This window comes from Stenella coeruleoalba (genome assembly GCF_951394435.1).
Source record: "Stenella coeruleoalba genome assembly, chromosome: 7".
In the NCBI taxonomy this organism is placed as follows: Eukaryota; Metazoa; Chordata; class Mammalia; order Artiodactyla; family Delphinidae; genus Stenella; species Stenella coeruleoalba.
Window position 1 is genome coordinate 44,711,341 of NC_137153.1, and position 18,167 is coordinate 44,729,507.

The following is an 18,167-nucleotide window of genomic DNA, read 5'->3' on the forward strand; positions in this document are numbered from 1 at the left end:
AGCAATGCAAGCTAAAATGATCCATGGACAAGAGACCTTCAAGGTGACGGAGGAGTAAGACACGGAGATCACCTTCCTCCCCACAGATACATCAGAAATACATCTACACATGGAATAACTCCTACAGAACACCTACTGAACGCTGGCAGAAGACCTCAGACCTCCCAAAAGGCAAGAAACTCCCCATGTACCTGGGTAGGGCAAAAAAACAAAAAGACAGAGACAAAATAATAGGGACGGGACCTGCACCAGTGGGAGAGAGCTATGAAGGAGGAAAAGTTTCCACACACTAGGAAGCCCATCCACTGGCAGAGACGAAGTCAGGGGTCGGTGGCAGGGGGGAAGCTTTGGAGCCACGGAGGAGAGCGCAGCAACATGGGTGCAGAGGGCAAAGCGGAGAGATTCCCACATGGAGGATCGGTGCCGACCAGCACTCACCAGCCCGAGAGGCTTGTCTGCTCACCTGCCGGGGCGGGCAGGGCTGGGAGCTGAGGCTCGGACTTCGGAGGTCGGATCCCAGGGAGAGGACTGGGGTTGGCGGTGTGAACACAGCCTGAAGGGAGCTAGTCCACCACAGCTAGCTAGGAGGGAGTCTAGGAAAAAGTCTGGACCTGCCTAAGAGTCAAGAGACCATTGTTTCGTGGTGTGCAAGGAGAGGGGATTCAGAACACCACCTAAACGAGCTCCAGAGATGAGCATGAGCCGCGGCTATCAGCACGGACCCCAGAGAGAGGCATGAAATGCTAAGGCTGCTGCTGCAGCCACCAAGAAGCCTGTGTGCAAGCATAGGTCACTATCCACACCTCCCCTCCTGGGAGCCTGTGCAGCCCGCCACTGCCAGGGTCCCATGATCCAGCGACAACTTTCCCGGGAGAACACACATCACACATCAGGCTGTTGCAATGCCATGTCAGCCTCTGCCGCCACAGGCTTGCCCCATATTCTGTACCCCTCCCTCGCACAGGCCTGCAGGAGCCAAAGCCCCCTAATCAGCTGCTCCTTTAACCCCGTCCTATCTGAGCAGGGAACAGACCCTCAGGCGACCTACACTCAGAGGCAGGGCCAAATCCAAAGCTGAACCCCAGGAGCTGTGTGAACAAAGAAGAGAAAGGGACATTTCCCCCAGCAGCCTCAAGAGCAGCGGATTAAATCTCCACAATCAACTTGATGTACCTTGCATCTGTGGAATACCTGAATAGACAACGAATCATCCCAAAATTGAGGCAGTGGACTTTGGGAGCAACGATAGCCTTAGGGTTTGCTTTCTGCATCTAATTGGTTTCTGGTTTTATGTTTATCTAGTTTAGTATTTAGAATTTATTATCATTGGGGTAGATTTGTTTATTGATTTGGTTGCTCTCTTCCTTTTTTAAATATAAATATATGTATATATTTTTCCTTTTTCTCTTTTTATGAGTGTGTATGTGTAAGCTTCTTTGTGTGATTTTGTCTGTATAGCTTTGCTTTTACCATTTGTCCTAGGGTTCTGTCTGTCCATTATCGTTTTTGTTTTTTTCTTTTTCAGTATACTTTTTAGTGCTTGTTATCATTTGTGGATTTGTTTTTTGGTTTGGTGGCTCTCTTCTTTCCTTCATTCTTTTGTTTTTATTTCTTTCTAATTTTTAAATTTTTAATAATTATTTTAATGACAGTATTTCTTTTTATTTTATTTCTTTCTTTCCTTTTTTCTCCGTTTTCTTCTGAGCTGTGTTGCTGATAGGGTCTTGGTGCTCCAGTGAGGTGTCAGGCCTGTACCTCTGAGGTGGGAGAGCTGAATTCGAGACATTGGTCCACCAGAGACCTCCCAGCTCCGTGAAATATCAAATGGTGAAAGTTCTCCCAGAGATCTCCATCTCAACGCTAAGACCCAGCTCCACTTAATGACCAGCAAGCTATAGTGCAGGATACCCTATGCCAAACAACTAGCAAGACAGGAACACAGCACCTCCATTAGCAGAGAGGTGCCTAAAATCATAATAAGGTAACAGATACCTCAAAAGACACCACCAGGCACAGTCCTATCCACCAGAAAGACAAGATCCAGCATCATCCACCAGAACACAGGCACTAGTTCCACCCACAAGGAAGCCTACACAACCCACTGAACCAAACTTAGCCACTGCAGGCAGATACCAAAAACAATGGGAACTACGAATCTGCAGCCTGTGAAAAGGAGACCCCAAACACAGTAAGTTAAACAACATGAGAAGACAGAGAAACACACAGCAGATGAAGGAGCAAGGTAAAAACCCACCAGACCAAACAAATGAAGAGGAAATAGGCAGTCTACCTGACAAAGAATTCAGAGTAATGATAGTAAAGATGGTCCCAAATCATGGAAATAGAATGGAGAAAATACAAGAAACATTTAGCAAGGAACTAGAAGAACTAAAGAGCAAACAAACAAGGATGAACAACACAATTAAAGAAAATTAAAATTCTCTGGAAGGAATCAATAGCAAAATAACTGAGGCAGAAGAACAGATAAGTGACCTGGAAGATAAAATAGTGGAAATAAATACTGCAGAGCAGAATAAAGAAAAAAGAATGAAAAGAGTGGAGGACAGTCTTAGAGACCTCTGGGACAACATTAAATGCACCAACATTCTAATTATAGGGGTCCCAGAAAAAGAAGAAAAAAAAGAAAGAGACTGAGAAAATATTTGAAGAGATTAGATGAAAACTTCCCTAATATGGGAAAGGAAATAGCCAATCAAGTCCAGGAAGTGCAGAGAGTCCCCTACAGGGTAAATCCAAGGAGAAACACACGAACACATATTCATCAAACTATCAAAAATTAAATGCAAAGAAAAAATATTAAAAGCAGCAAGGGAAAAAACAGCAAATAACATAGAAGGGAATCCCCACAAGGTTAACAGCTGATCGTTCAGCAGAAACTCTGCAAGCCAGAAGGGAGTGGCAGGACATATTTAAAGTGAAGGGAAAAACCTACAATCAAGATTACCCAGCAAGGATCTCATTCAGATTCGATGTAGAAATTAAAACATTTACAGAAAAACAAACGCTTACGGAATTCAGCACCAACAAACCAGGTTTACAACAAATGCTAAAGGAACTTCTCTACACAGGAAACACAAAAGAAGGAAAAGACCTACAATAACAAACCCAAAACAATTAAGAAAATGGTAATGGGAACATACATATGGATAATTACCTTAAATGTAAATGGATTAAATGCTCCAACCAAAAGAAATAGATTGGCTGAATGGATACAAAAACAAGACCCGTATATATGCTGTCTATAAGAGACTACTTCAAACTTAGGGACACATACAGACTGAAAGTAAGGGGAAGGAATAAGATATTCCACACAAAGAGAAATCAAAAGAGAGCTGGAATAGCAATTCTTATATCACACAAAATAGATTTTAAAATAAAGACTATTACAAGAGACAAAGAAGGACACTACATAATGATCAAGGGCTCAATCCAAGAAGAAGATATAACAATTGCAAATATTTATGCACCCAACATAGGAGCACCTCAATACATAAGGCAAATTCTAACAGCCATAAAAGGGGAAATACACAGTAACACAATAATAGTATGGGACTTTAACACCCCACTTTCACCAATGGACACATCATCCAAAATGAAAATAAGGAAACAAAAGCTTTAAATGACACATTAAACAAGATGGACTTAATTGATATTTATGGGACATTCCATCCAAAAACAACAGAATACACTTTCTTCTCAAGTGCTCATGGAACATTCTCCAGGATAGATCATATCTTGGGTCACAAATAAAGCCTTGGTAAAGTTAAGAAAATTGAAATCATATCAAGTATGTTTTCCAACCACAATGCTATGAGACTAGACATCAATTACAGGAAAAAACTGTAAAAAATACAAACACATGGAGGCTAAACAGTGCACTAAATAACCAAGAGATCACTGAAGAAATCAAAGAGGAAATCAAAGAATACCTAGAAACAAATGACAATGAAAACACAACGACCCCAAACCTATGGTATGCAGCAAAAACAGTTCTAAGAAGGAAGTTTATACCAATACAATCCTACCTCAAGAAACAAGAAACATCTCAAATAAACAACCTAAGCTTACACCTAAATCAATTAGAGTAAGAAGAACCAAAAAAACCTCAAAGTTAGCAGAAGGAAAGAAATCATAAAAATCAGATCAGAAATAAATGAAAAAGAAATGAAGGGAACAGTAGCAAAGATCAATAAAAATAAAGTGGATTCTTTGAGAAGGTAAACAAAATTGATAAACTATTAGACTCATCAAGAAAAAAAGTGAGAAGACTTAAATCAATAGAATAAGAAATGAAAAAGAAAAAGTAAAATCTGACACTGCAGAAATAAAAAGGATCATGAGAGATTACTACAAGCAACTATATACCAATAAAATGGACAACCTGTAGGAAATGGGCAAATTCTTAGAAAAGCAACCTTCTGAATCTGAACCAGTAAGAAATAGAAAATATAAACAGATCAGTCACAAGCACTGAAATTGAGACTGTGATTAAAAATCTTCCAACAAAAGTCACATGTCTTCACGGGCGAATTCTATCAAACATTTACAGAAGAGCTAACACCTATCCTTTTCAAACTCTTCCAAAATATAGCAGAGGGAGGAACACTCCCAAACTCATTCTACAAGACCACCATCACCCCGATACCACAACCAGACAAAGATATCACAACCAGACAAAGATATCACAAAACAAAAACACTACAGGCCCATGTCACTGGTGAACATAGATGCAAAATACCTCAACAAAATACTAGCAAACAGAATCCAACAGCACTTTAAAAGGAGCATACACCATGCTCAAGTGGGGTTTATCCCAGGAATGCAAGGATTCTTCAATATACACAAATCAGTCAATGTGATAAACCATATTAACAAATTGAACGAAAAAAAACATATGATTATTTCAATAGATGCAGAGAAAGTTTTCCACAAAATTCAATACACATTTATGATGAAAATCCTCCAGAAAGTAGCCATAGAGGGAACTTACTTCAGCATAATAAAGGCCATGTATGACAAACCCACAGCCAACATCATTGTCGATGGTGAATAACTTAAACCATTTCCACCAAGATCAGGAACAAGACAAGATTGTCCACTCTCACCACTGTTATTCAACATAGTTCTGGAAGTTTTAGCCACAACAATCAGAGAAGAAAAAGAAATAAAGGAATCCAAATTGGAAAAGAAGAAGTAAAGCTGTCACTGTTTGCAGATGACATGATACTATACATACAGAATCCTAAAGATGCTACCAGAAAACTACCAGACCTAATCAATGAATTTGGTAGCGTAGCAGGATACAGAACTATGCACAGAAATCTTTTGCATGCCTATACACTAATGATGAAAAAGCTGAAAGAAAAATTAACAAAACACTCCCATTTACCATTGCAACAAAAAGAATAAAATAGCTAGGAATAAACCTATGTAAGGAGACAAAGACCTGTATGCAGAAAACTAGAAGACACTGATGAAAGAAATTAAAGATGATACAAACACATGGAGAGATATACCATGTTCTTGGATTGGAAGAATCAACGTTGTGAAAATGACTATACTACCCAAAGCAATCAACAGATTCAATGCAATCTCTTTCAAACTACCAATGGCATTCTTCGCAGAACTAGAACAAAAAATTTCACAATTTGTATGGAAACCCAAAAGACGCCGAATAGCCCAAGCAATCTTGAGAAAGGAAAACAGAGCTGGAGGAATCAAGGCTCCCTGACTTCAGACTATACTACAAAGCTACAGCAATGAAGACAGTATGGTACTGGCACAAAAACAGAAATATAGGTCAATGGAACCAGATAAAAAGCCCTGAGATAAACCCACGCACATATGGTCACGTTATTTTTGATAAAGGAGGCAAGAATATACAATGGAGAGAAGACAGCCTCTTCAATAAGTGATGCTGGGAAAACTGGACAGCTACATGTAAAAGAATGAAATTAGAACACTACCTAACACCATACACAAAAATAAACTCAAAATGGGTTAGAGACCTAAATGTAAGACCGGACACTATAAAACTCTTAGAGGAAAACATAGGCAGAACACTCTATGACATAAATCACAGCAAGATCCTTTTTGACCTACCTCCTAGAGAAATGGAAATAAAAACAAAAAGAAAATAAATGGGACCTAATGAAATTTAAAAGCTTTTGCACAGCAAAGGAAACCATAAACAAGATGAAAGACAACCATCAGGATGGGAGAAACTATTTGTAAATGAGGCAACTGACAAAAGATTAATCTCCAAAATTTACAAGCAGCTCATGCAGCTCAATATCAAAAAACAAAAACTCAATCCCAAAATTGGCAGAAGACCTAAATAGACATTTCTCCAAAGAAGATATACAGATTGCCAAGAAACATATGGAAGGATGCTCAACATCACTAATTATTAGAGAAATGCAAATCAAAACTACAATGTGGTATCACCTCACACTGGTCAGAATGGCCATCATCCAAAAATCTACAAATAGTAAATGCTGGAGAGCATGTGTAGAAAAGGGAACCTTCTTGCACTATTGGCGGGAATGTAAATTGATACAGCCACTGTGGAGAAAAATAATGGAGGTTCCTCAAAAAACTATAAATAGAACTAACATATGACCCAGCAATCCCACTACTGGGTATATACTGTGAGAAAACCATAATTCAAAAAGCGTAATGTACCACAGTGGTCATTGCAGCTCTATTTACAGTAGCCAGGACATGGAAGCGACCTAAATGTCCATCGACAGATGAATGGATAAAGAAGATGTGGCACATATTTACAATGGAATATTTCTCGGCCATATAAAGAAACAAAATTGAGTTATTTGTAATGATGTGAATGGACCTAGAGACTGTCATACAGAGTGAAGTAAGTCAGGAAGAGAAACATAAATACCGTATGTTAACACATATATATGGAATCAAAAAAAAAGCAAAAGTTTCTGAAGAACCTAGGGACAGGACAGGAATAAAGACGCAGATGTAGAGAATGGACTTGAGGACCTAGGGAGAGGAAAGGGTAAGCTGGGATGAAGTGAAAGCATGACATGGACTTCTATATACTACCAAATGTAAAATAGATAGCTAGTGGGAAGCAGCCGCATAGCACAGGGAGATCAGCTCGGTGCTTTGTGACCACCTAGAGGTGTGGGATAGGGAAGGTGGGAGGGAGAGTGATGCAAGAGGGAAGAGATATGGGGATATATGTATATGTATAACTGATTTACTTTGTTATAAAGCAGAAACCAACACACCAATTTAAAGCAATTATACGCCAATAAAGATGTTAAAAAAAAAAAAAATGAGGGCTTCCCTGGTGGTGCAGTGGTTGGGAGTCTGCCTGCCGATGCAGGGGACTCAGGTTTGTGCCCCGGTTTGGGAAGATCCCACGTGCCGCGGAGCGGCTGGGGTCGTGCGCCGTGGCCGCTGGGCCTGCGCGTCCGGAGCCTGTGCTCCGCAGCGGGAGGGGCCGCAGCAGTGAGAGGCCCGTGTACCGCAAAAAAAAAAAAAAAATGATCCATGTGGCAATGGATTAAAATCCGAGCTCTCACAGAACTCAAGTTTAGATTAAGATATACTGATGGTTATATTTATATATGTACCCAATTTAGTACAAATACATATATCCCTTTGTTCTGTCAGCTGAAAGGACCTAACAAATGACAGTCCAGTAGCTATGAACATACCTAGCACCCAGATCTTGGTTTCTGATACCATTTTCCCGTCAAATTTATTGGAGTTCCTTGGATACATGGCTGATTGTAGGACTAGGGCAGGAAATATACATGATGAACCCGCAGAATTGTGTAGTCCAGGAAGTAAGGATGTGCTGAAAACAAAATAGTACAAAAACACAGTGAGGGGGATATGTCAGTGGAACAGAAAGCAGCTGTAAGTGCTCCCAGTGGCCAAATCAGTAATAACTTGAGCAACAAAAATGAATAAAGTAGTACTAGATTGTAACCAAAAGTATAAAATATTTATCTATGAGTCCCTGCTGATGTAAATGAATGAATGAATGAATGAATGTAAAGAGTAGATGGAAGAATTCAAACTAATTTATGTAGATACTCTACCCATGAGAAGGTAGAGTATTCCTTAAGTGTGGGCTGTGCATAGTGACTTCCAAAGAACACAGTATGGAAAAGGGGGTGGGGGAAGATTTACTTTACAGCAAAGAAATCTGACAAATGCTACCTCAGCTGGATGATCAAGGTTAATATCAACAGTGATAAGTCATATTATTATTTATTCTTGATGTGATGTGATGAGAATGGTACTTTTCCTCTGTGGTCTTCCTCCCCAAATCCCAGAACCCCATTCTAATAATGAGGAAAACAACCAAAAAATCTCAATAGAGAGATCTTCAAAATATCTGTACTCCTCAAGACTGTCAAGGTTGTCAAAAATAAGGAAATCATGAGAAACTGAGATAGCCAAGAGGAGCCTAAAGAAACATGGCAACTAAATGGAGTGTGGTACTTTACTTGGGATCTGGGAAGAGAAAGAGGACATTAGGCAAAACTAAGGCAATCTGAAAAATAATATGTCATAATGATGTATCAGTATCGGTTGATTAATTGTAATGAAGCTACCCTAGTAATGTAAGATGATGATAATAGAGGAAACTGGATGAGGGGTATATGGAAATTCCCTTCATTATTTTCACAGTCTTCCTATTAATCTAAAATTGTTGTAGAAAATGAAGGTTAATTGTCTAAAAAGTATAGCAAAAAATTCAAAAAATGTCAGTTTGAATTCTCTCTATCTTCCTTACACAGTTTCTCTCTTATCCGTATCATATTAGCCTTGCAGGTATGAAATTGATGAGCCGATACTAACCCCCTGAGCTTCATGGGAGTGTCCAACTCTAACTCCTCCCATTCCGCTTTTAGTACATTCTGTGTCACTTTTGCCTGCCAAAATTCAAATTCAAAATTGCTCCTCCCCTTCTGCTCCCTCTCTTTCCCTCCTTGGACCCTCCCTAAAGCTGCCCTCAGCTACTCACTGCCCTCATCCCTCCCACTTGCCCTGGGGTGGAGGTATAGGAGACAAGAAAGTGGAAACAGTCCACTTGAATGTATATAAAGGTGCTATAATTTGAATGTTAGTTAACTGTGCCCAAGAATTTTATATTGCAAGAAGCATGAATATCTACTCTATAATCAGGCTCTTAATAAGCATTTTGTTTTGATATGTTTTCATTTCTTTTTCACATATATGCTAGTTCTCCTTCTTACTAGCTGAACAACTTTTCTTTCTTTTTTTTTTTTGTTTTTTCTTCCAGTTTTATTGCGATATAATGGACATACAGCACTGTACAGATTTAAGGAACTCGTTAATTTTCTTGACTAAGCAGTTTGTTTCTTCCAACCATGCAGAAATAAAAGGATCCTTAGATCTGATTTAGTCAAGCATAAAATAACTGAACAAGTGAACCTGTGGTCACTGAAAACTTTCCTAACCATTCAATTTAATTGCACCATTTTAGTGTGTGCTGTGTTGCACCTTCATCTTATCCTTCAGAACTGAAGGAATTATTCCACTGGTGGACACAGATATTCAGACCACAGTGCAGCCTCATCTACCAATTCTCTGGGAATTGTTTTCAGTGTAAGTGAGCCACCTTTCCTGGGGTCATACCCCCTTCCCAGAGGTAGTCTGAAATCCATGACTTGTTATTGTGAGAGTATATAAACCTGGCCCCATGGCCCAGTGTGGGACAGCTCTGAAAGGGCATTCTGGCATCATAGCTCCTTGTGGGAATGGAAGAGGCCCTGTATGACGTCATTGCAGTCCATTTTCTCTCTCTGCCCAATCTTATTTCCTCCCATTTCCCCTCAAGAGTACACCCCAGGGCTTCCCTGGTGGTGCAGTGGTTAAGAATCCTCCTGCCAATGCAGGGGACATGGGTTCAAGCTCTGGTCTGGGAAGATCCCACATGCCGCGGAGCAGCCAAGCCCACGCGCCACAACTACTGAGGCTACGCTCTAGAGCCCGCAAGCCACAGCTACTGAAGCCCCCGCACCTACAGCCCATGCTCCGCAACAAGAGAAGCAACCGCAATGAGAAGGCCGCACACCTCAACGAAGAGTAGACCCCGCTCACCGTAACTGGAGAAAGCCCACCCGCAGCAACGAATACCCAACGCAGCCAAAAATAAAATAAATACATTTATATAAAAAAAAGTACACCCCAATAAGCTCACTGTACCCAAATCTCAGAGTCTGCATACTGGGAAACAACTTTTGTGAATAGTGCCAGGTATGATCCCACAAGGAAGATGGGAGAGGATTTTATAACTGTGTCACCAGCTTCTGGTAAAGAGGATCCAATCACTCGTGGCAGGTTGGTTTGAACATGAGTAGACAATATCCCAAGGTAGCAATGTGATAGCTCAATCTTTTACTGATGGTGAAATGAATATTGTACTAGGAAACAAATCTAGTAGTGTGCTCCATGTATCAGTTTTTGAAACTGAAAGGGACTCTGTGCATGAAGTTAAGGTTATCTGGGTTTATGCACCTGAAAGTATTCAATCTCCAGAACCCTCTGATATCTCTAAGAATGCAAAAGTGGCCCATCCTCCTTGGTAAGACTGGTGCTCTCCCTAGCTTGAAATGATGTTGGAGTTTACTGCAAACAAGGCAATGTGAACCTTTCAAGATCTGTTTCCATCTCTGCTCCTGGCCAGTGGGCCAATAACTTGGTGAATTCTCCTTGCAATTTTATGTCACAGTTTATGAGAGTACATGACCTTCAAGATAAATGAGAATCTGGCTAAGGACCATGTACTGAGCCAGGCATCAGTGTAGAGTAACCAGGATGGTTGTGATACAGCTGCAGCAGAGAATGGGAGCTAGTTGTATCTTCCTGAGGAACCCCTGAGCTAATGGCTCTTCTGAGCTGAAGTGGTCCATGCTCACTCAGTCTCATCTCCCATGACCATCATCATCCTGAGTGCAGAGGGGCTGGGATGCCAGAAACTGTCCCCAGGAGTCATGAGATCATTTCTGCACAGGTATTATCAATGCTGTGTTGAGTAAACCTGATGCTTCTTGAAATTTTGTATGTCATGAGTTTTATTATGTTTCAGTACCCCAGATGATATTTGATCAAAGTGAGGACTGCAGTGCCTCAATCCTGAAATGACTGAGAAAATTATTCTTAAGCATTTTGTGTTACTTGACTGCTTTGATAATTTGATTAAAGTTAAGAATTCTTTCCATCAAAAATTTCAAATGAACACATACACATGAAATATAGGCCATTTCAAAGTTACATAGGGACATCAAGTAAAAATTCTTAATTTGCTTTAAAGTGACTTAGCTTTTAACATGCTTAATAGCTCAAATTCATATTTGATCTTTCGAAAACTTATTTATAGAGTATTAGAGAGGTACTAGAATTGATATATTGAGGTTCATGCTGATGTTCCTTGGTTTGGAGGAAGTGTTCCAGCTGTGGATTTTGTTCCTGGGGTATTAAGAAGGTGATATTGTCATTATACTACTATCAGAAAAGATGGTTTACTTAATTGAACAATAAGAGAATATGATTGGTGAAATTTTTCAGAAAGGTTAGAATGTTCCATTTAAGGTCTGTTTCCCACACCATACTTTAACATTTGAACAAAGGTTAATAAAGGAGAGAATGAAAATGAAATATGATGAGAATTTTTAGCAGTCTGTTAAAGAAAATTATTTGTCATACTTAATTACCATTTTCTTGATTTTATTATTTTAAGATTGCAAAGGATTATAGTTCATTAATTTGCACCTTGGAAATATACACATTGCAGTGGCCTTTTCATTGTAAAGACATCTAATAGAGGAATTTGACCTGTATCATGATATGATGTCTTTTCTGAATAATTCAACAAACATGACTTCCTGGTGTGTAATGAGCCAATTAAGGTCATTTTAAAAACACGTAAGTTTCTCTAGGTTGCTATCAATTTTAAATAAGGACAGTATATGATATCCTGTAGCTTAGCTTTTCTATTTGAATATATAGTTAATCTCACCACAATTATGGTTCTCTGTCACATGTCCTAATTGAATTGACGTATCAGGTCTTCTATGATCTCTCTAAGTTGCCTTGCTAAAGAGATAAGAAGTCACTCTGAAGAATTCCATCTTCTAGTCAATTTGAATTTTTACTCATGGCTTCCATTCTTTCTTCTTTTCTATTATATAAGTAGGGAAGAATAAACAGCACTAGACCAAATAGTCATCTTTAGTTTAATGAGCATAATAATGTCAAAAAAGATTCCAGCTTCAATAGATCTCAGAGATTGACATTGAACCTGGAAATAAAAATACCCTTAAAAAATGGGAAGAAAATGCTTCCAAAATGAAGAGGCAAGCAATAACCTGACCCAGTAATCAAACTCTGCTTCTAGATTAGACATAAGAATTTTTACTATGGCAATTGAAAATATGAAGGCCACCTACCATTGAGACCCTGGCTATATCCTCGGAACCTTAAAAGCTGATGTGTTAAAACTCCAAAGCCCAGGTGTCTGTTTTATTCCTCCCACTGACAATATGTATTAGTAGAGAGACAGAATGATGAATATCAAAATAACTAAAGCTAGGCAGGATTTTTTCTGGTTCTGCTTCTTTCCTGGGGCTGGAAGAAAAACAGGACTTAGTCACAATGATCTAGCCCAGAAGGTAAGTTTAGCATCGTTTTTGGATTTAAATACTGAAAATTTCAGAGTCAAGGTAACACCCTGTTGTTTTTCTTTGTACCAGATTCTGCAGTGTTTCAAAAAAAGCAAGTATGGTATTTTCCTAAAATTAGAAGGCTCATGTGATTCATTTCTGAAGACATAGGAAAGAACAATTCAGCAGAAAGGCCCTGCCTGGCAAATAGTCCCTGATGAGCAGGTAACAGAGGCATGCTTTGCCTTTATATGCATGCTACATGTTACTATGTGAATTATGTCACCTTTTAACATCTAACACTGATTTGCCTCTTGTTTAACGTCCAGTGAACCCACGTCTATGTGTTGAAGCAGCTAGGATTGGAGGGATTATTTGTAAATAGAGGAAATATAGTTTCACTAGTTTTGGATACAGGGAAGTTCTGTTATGTTACTCCCTAATGGGAAGTAAAACAAAATTAAAACAGTGGTAGGGAGAGACAGAGCTATTGCAGCCACTTTGCCATAGTATGCGGCTGAGCCACAGGACTGCAAAGTTTGCAGGGAGTCATTGACAGAAGCTAAGGACAAGCAGCAGTGCAGCAGAAAAAGTGCTTGGCAGAGGCACCTTGGGGAGACTGTTAAGGACATAACCGAGAATAAACAGGGAGACAAGTGAATGAGCTGAGTTGAGGAGAAACCGTGATGGTGCTTAGCAAAAGTATTTGTGTCTTTCAAGAGCTGCAGGATTTAGTGAAAGTAACAGAGGTTTTCAGCAGCAGTAGTGGTGGTATCTAGGGAGTGTGGTGATATGTGACAATCTGAAAAGCAGAGGTCAACTGAAGCAGAAAATTATGGTGGGGAGAACATACAACAGCAACACTAAAGATTCTAAGGTATACTTGACTAGATGTCATGAGACTATGAAAAAGTACCTGGGGCAGATGTTCCACAATATATTGATTCTGACTGCTGCCCCAAACTCAATTCCCTTTCTCAGTTGAATCCTTCTAAAGTAAAATGGAGACAATGACCCTGTTATTGTTATTCTTTTATTAAGGAGGATTCTATTTAGGTTATGTACATATGCTATGGTATGGATGCTTGTGTTCCCCACCCCCAAAATCCTGTGTTGAAATCCTAACACCTAAAGGTGATGGCATTAGTAGGTGGAACTTTTGGGAGTCCTCATTATGGGATTAGTGCCCTTAAGAAGAGAATTCTGAGAGATCTCTAGCCCCCTTCCTTTATATGAGGCCACAGCAAGAAGGCACCATCTATGAACCAGAAAGTGGACCCTCATTAGATACTGAATCCACTGGTGCCCTGATCTTGGACTTCCAGAATCCAGAACTGTGAGAAATAAATTTCTGCTGTTTATAAACCACACTACCTGTGGTATTTTGTTATAGCATTCCCAAATGGACTAAGACAACATACAAGAGCCCTCAGGTGTTTCAGAAATGTAAAAGAAAAAAAAAGTGAACTGGATGGAATAGTTCTGCTGAAGGATGTGGCAACAACCCCCCAAGTATCTCACTAAAAATTATCCATTTCCTGTTCTCAAAACTGAGTACTTAGATTTTTCTCCTGATTGACCAGGGGGCATTGTTTATAATTCATAAAAAGATAATGGTTAAATAAAACGAGGTAACTTAAGTGCCAGCCTTTCATTTTAAGCATGTGAGAATATTCCACTAGGTGCTATAACTAAGTTTTAACTTTTATTGGACATCTACATCATTAGGAAGCCTCAAGTTTTATACATTTTTGAAGAAAAATATCAAGGATTGGAAAATTTATTAATATCCATATTTCATACTTGAGAAAACAAATATTTAAAGACATTAAGTAACTTGAATGCTGAAAAATATATACGATAATTTGGTAATAAATAGTGTATGTGAATATACATACGTGTGTATATATATATTTCTCATAATTGCCTCAAATTTCAGCTTAGCTTTGATAGTGAAAATCTGTCTTAGCTCAGTTTGTACACGGCTCTATCTTTTCATTAACTCTCCATTTCATTTCGACCTCGCTAAGCCATGTTAGCTGTCAAGGATTAGAAAAGAGCTTTACGTGAATTATTCATTAGGATGAGTGGGGAAGCATTCCACTCCTGAAACAGTGCTTCTGCTACCTAATACAGGATTTCATGTCAGCTGCCCAACTACACAGGTGTTTGTTCAATCTGGCTATAGCCATTTTTATTAAAGAGCTTTCTAAAAACTAAAACTAGCCGACCTCTTTACATTTTAAAATATATTTTATAATTACTCTATCGAGAAAATTGTCCTGCAATTGTATTACTTTGCAGGACTTTTTCTGAAATGATGTAGTGGCAACAGTTTGATTTAATCTTCAAGTATAATACTGGATAGACACGGTTCATAGGAGTGCATCTTGTGAGAATGGTAATATGTAATATGACCACATTTACTCATTTGCCTTGTCAGCTATTATAATTTAATAATTTAATTCAATTTCTTTCCTTTTTTTTCTCTTTGAAATACATGCATACACATTAACTTTCACATTTAATTTAATTTTAAAATTAGATGTCGGGAGGCCTTTTTCCAAGGTCAATAAGCAAGGTTCTTAATCAAGGTACACGTCCTTTACTTCAACCACTCTGAAAGAGGGTCACCAACCTTGTTCTTAAAAATATCTCATTAAAAGGTCTGTCACTTTAAAACATATTCTGGACATTTTGAATTTGTATCCTGTCTTTCTTAAAATGCTGTCTTCTAGTGTAGTTACTCAACCTTAGTACTATTGGTATTTTGGGCCAGTTAAGGGGCTGCCCTGTGCATTGCAGACTGTTAAGCGGTATCCCTGGCCTCTGCCCTCTAGATACCAGTAGCACCTGCTTCCCTGCAAAGTTATGACAATCAAAAATATCTCCAGGGCTTCCCTGGTGGCACAGTGGTTGGGAGTCAGCCGGCCGATGCAGGGGACGCGGGTTCGTGTCCGGTCCTGGAGGATCCCACATGCCGCGGAGCGCCTGGGCCCGTGAGCCATGGCCGCTGGGCCTGCGCGGCTGGAGCCTGTGCTCCGCAACAGGAGAGGCCACAACAGTGAGAGGCCCGCGTACTGCAAAAAAAAAAAAAAAAAAAAAATCTCTAGACATTGTAAAGTATCTTCTGGCTGGGCAAACTCCACTATGCCTAGCTGAGAACCACTGTCATAGTGGTGATCTGGATTAGAAAGCCCTTATCTGCTTATCTAACTCCATTGATATGTGTTCTTTGTACCTGTGATTCTTCTTCAATCTGCATTATATTTTCAATTTAGAAACCAGCATTTTGATTTTATAACTAACAGCATTTGTTACATATTATGAATGTTATTGCTTGTGTATTATTTCCTGCTAAGGAATTATATCATTAAATGATATTCATTTCAAAACATTGAAGGTGTTATTGGATTCTAATTCAGAAAGGCCTTTGAAAAGAAAATGTGTATGGAATAATACATTGTCTCAGGGAGTCACTGAAAGAAATATTTATTCAATGTCAACTACACAGCAGGTACTGTGCTAGGTCCTTATATACAAAGGAAAAAAAATGTGGTTTATGATTTAATTAAGATTATTTAATGAGAAATTTAAAATATTAACATAGAGAAACTATAATGTAAAATGTGACCACATACTACCTATAACTTTTCTAAGTGGGCCAAGAAAGTGTTCCCAAAGCATTGTCATATAATCTGAGGTTTAACAGATGATGAGAACCTAGCAATCAAAAGGTGTGAGCCTTTCTGAGTTAGGAACTTCAGTGCTGGGAAATGATGATAAAGTGAACACACATCTATTATTGAATTTATGCTGGGTAGTTTGCCGAGCACTTAACTTGCATTGGATCTAATGTTTGTACTTTCTAATTAGACCTAGTCATCAACAACTCTTTGAAGTAATTTTTACCATTGTCATTTTAGAAATATAGATATCATGGTAGAGGGAGATAAATAACGTGGATTAAGTTGTTCAGTTAGGTGTGAATCCCAGATCTGACAGCCTCATGAGTCAAGGTCCTTAAAATTACCTTATATTATGTTATGTTTCTATATCGTATCACTTTATAAAAGAGCTAAAAATGTTTATAATATCTGTAAGTGAATTGAAAGGAAGGGATGAGGGTCTATGGGGTAAGGAGAGGACTCAGAATAGCCTTGAAAGGTAATCAGGGACTAGATCATGAAAAGCCACGTGAGAGAGATTGGATATTATCTTAAATGCAGTGGAAAGCTAAAAATGAGATTTAATGGAGCTAACGTCATTAGATTAACATTTTTTAAGGTTCTTTTTGTCTGAAGAAAGGAGCACTTATTGGAGGGGTGTGGGAAGTTAAGGCAAGGCAGAGATCCAGGTGAGATAAATGTATGTGGGTGATGAAAGTGGATTGGAGTTAATTGCATACACTTGAAATGTAGTTGGGAAATTTAATTGGAAGGTATTTCAGATTGGCTTTCTCAGGAAGCTGACGCTGAGATGGCAAGGAATATTCAGGAACATGATTAGGGAGTGCTCTTGAGGATAAACACCTGTGGGGTAAGAGAAAGAAGTCAGATTGAGCAGAGGGCAAAGTTAGGCTGTAGTGCAGCAACAAGAAATGATTTAACTGTAACTGAGTTGTGCATTCAGAGTTGTATTAGGCTGGAGTGAAAGAGTCTGAGCTTTATATCTCCACGTGGAGTAGTCACTGGACGCAGGCTCTCACCAGGAAGAGGGGGAGCTTGGGAGATCTCTTCAGCTGGGAGCAATCCCTGAACAGCACTGGCAGCTGATGACCGTCAGCTGGCAGCTCTCTTAGACGCTAGATCTTTCAGTCTTGAAGAGTAATCTGGCTGGTGCTCCTGGAAACCCAGAAGAGAAGACTCTCTGCAAAGGTTGGAAAATGAGGATAGAAATGTGTTAAGAGTTGTACCCTGGTTAATGGATTCAGCAGTATATCGACTGGCCTTTCCAAACGCTAAGTTTGTCATCAAGAATAATCAGGTATGTGGAGAAAAATGACTAACTTAATTTTGGACAGATTTGAAATTAAGTTGCATATTAGGTGTCCAAGTGAAAACTTCCAGTAGTGACTCTGATGCCTGGGTCTGAGAGGTCTGATAGGAGAGAAGTATGATAAAAATTTGAGATTCATCAATATGCAGATATAATTGCCCATATGAAATGAATAAAATTACCCTGGGAGAATGTTTAGAGGGAAAAAAGGGTGTCCAAAAATACTAACCTAGCACAATTTCATTTGGTGTTATTTACTTTTAAATTACAGAGATATTTAAAGTTTTGTTTTTATTTTAGTCACCTGTTTTATTAATAATCAATTATGGGAGAGAAGGGAATACCATTTCTCAAAAATATCATTTAATTTTCTATGAAAGAATAGATAGTTGATAAATAAAAATACAAAATAGAACCATGAAACAGCTTAAGTAGTCTGGAAGGGAGCACACCATAAGGCTGGTTGTGGAGAGT

General features: G+C 39.0%; 1 protein-coding gene across 30 annotated transcripts in view; it reads left to right on the plus strand.

Annotated features, from left to right (window-relative positions):
* LOC307189655 (uncharacterized protein) overlaps positions 1 to 18,167 on the plus strand; it is a 2,229,222-nt gene that overhangs the window by 1,009,326 nt on the left and 1,201,729 nt on the right. The window contains exons 11-13 of one of the 30 annotated variants that reach the window (XR_013829283.1): positions 9,314 to 10,374; positions 12,786 to 12,920; positions 14,089 to 15,069. The exons of 28 other annotated variants lie outside the window; for them this stretch is intronic. The gene's annotated coding sequence lies outside the window, so the exon portion shown is untranslated. Of the gene's footprint in view, positions 1 to 9,313; positions 10,375 to 12,785; positions 12,926 to 14,088; positions 15,070 to 18,167 lie in introns of those variants that run through there. One more of the 30 variants, XR_013829284.1, reaches the window with a different exon arrangement.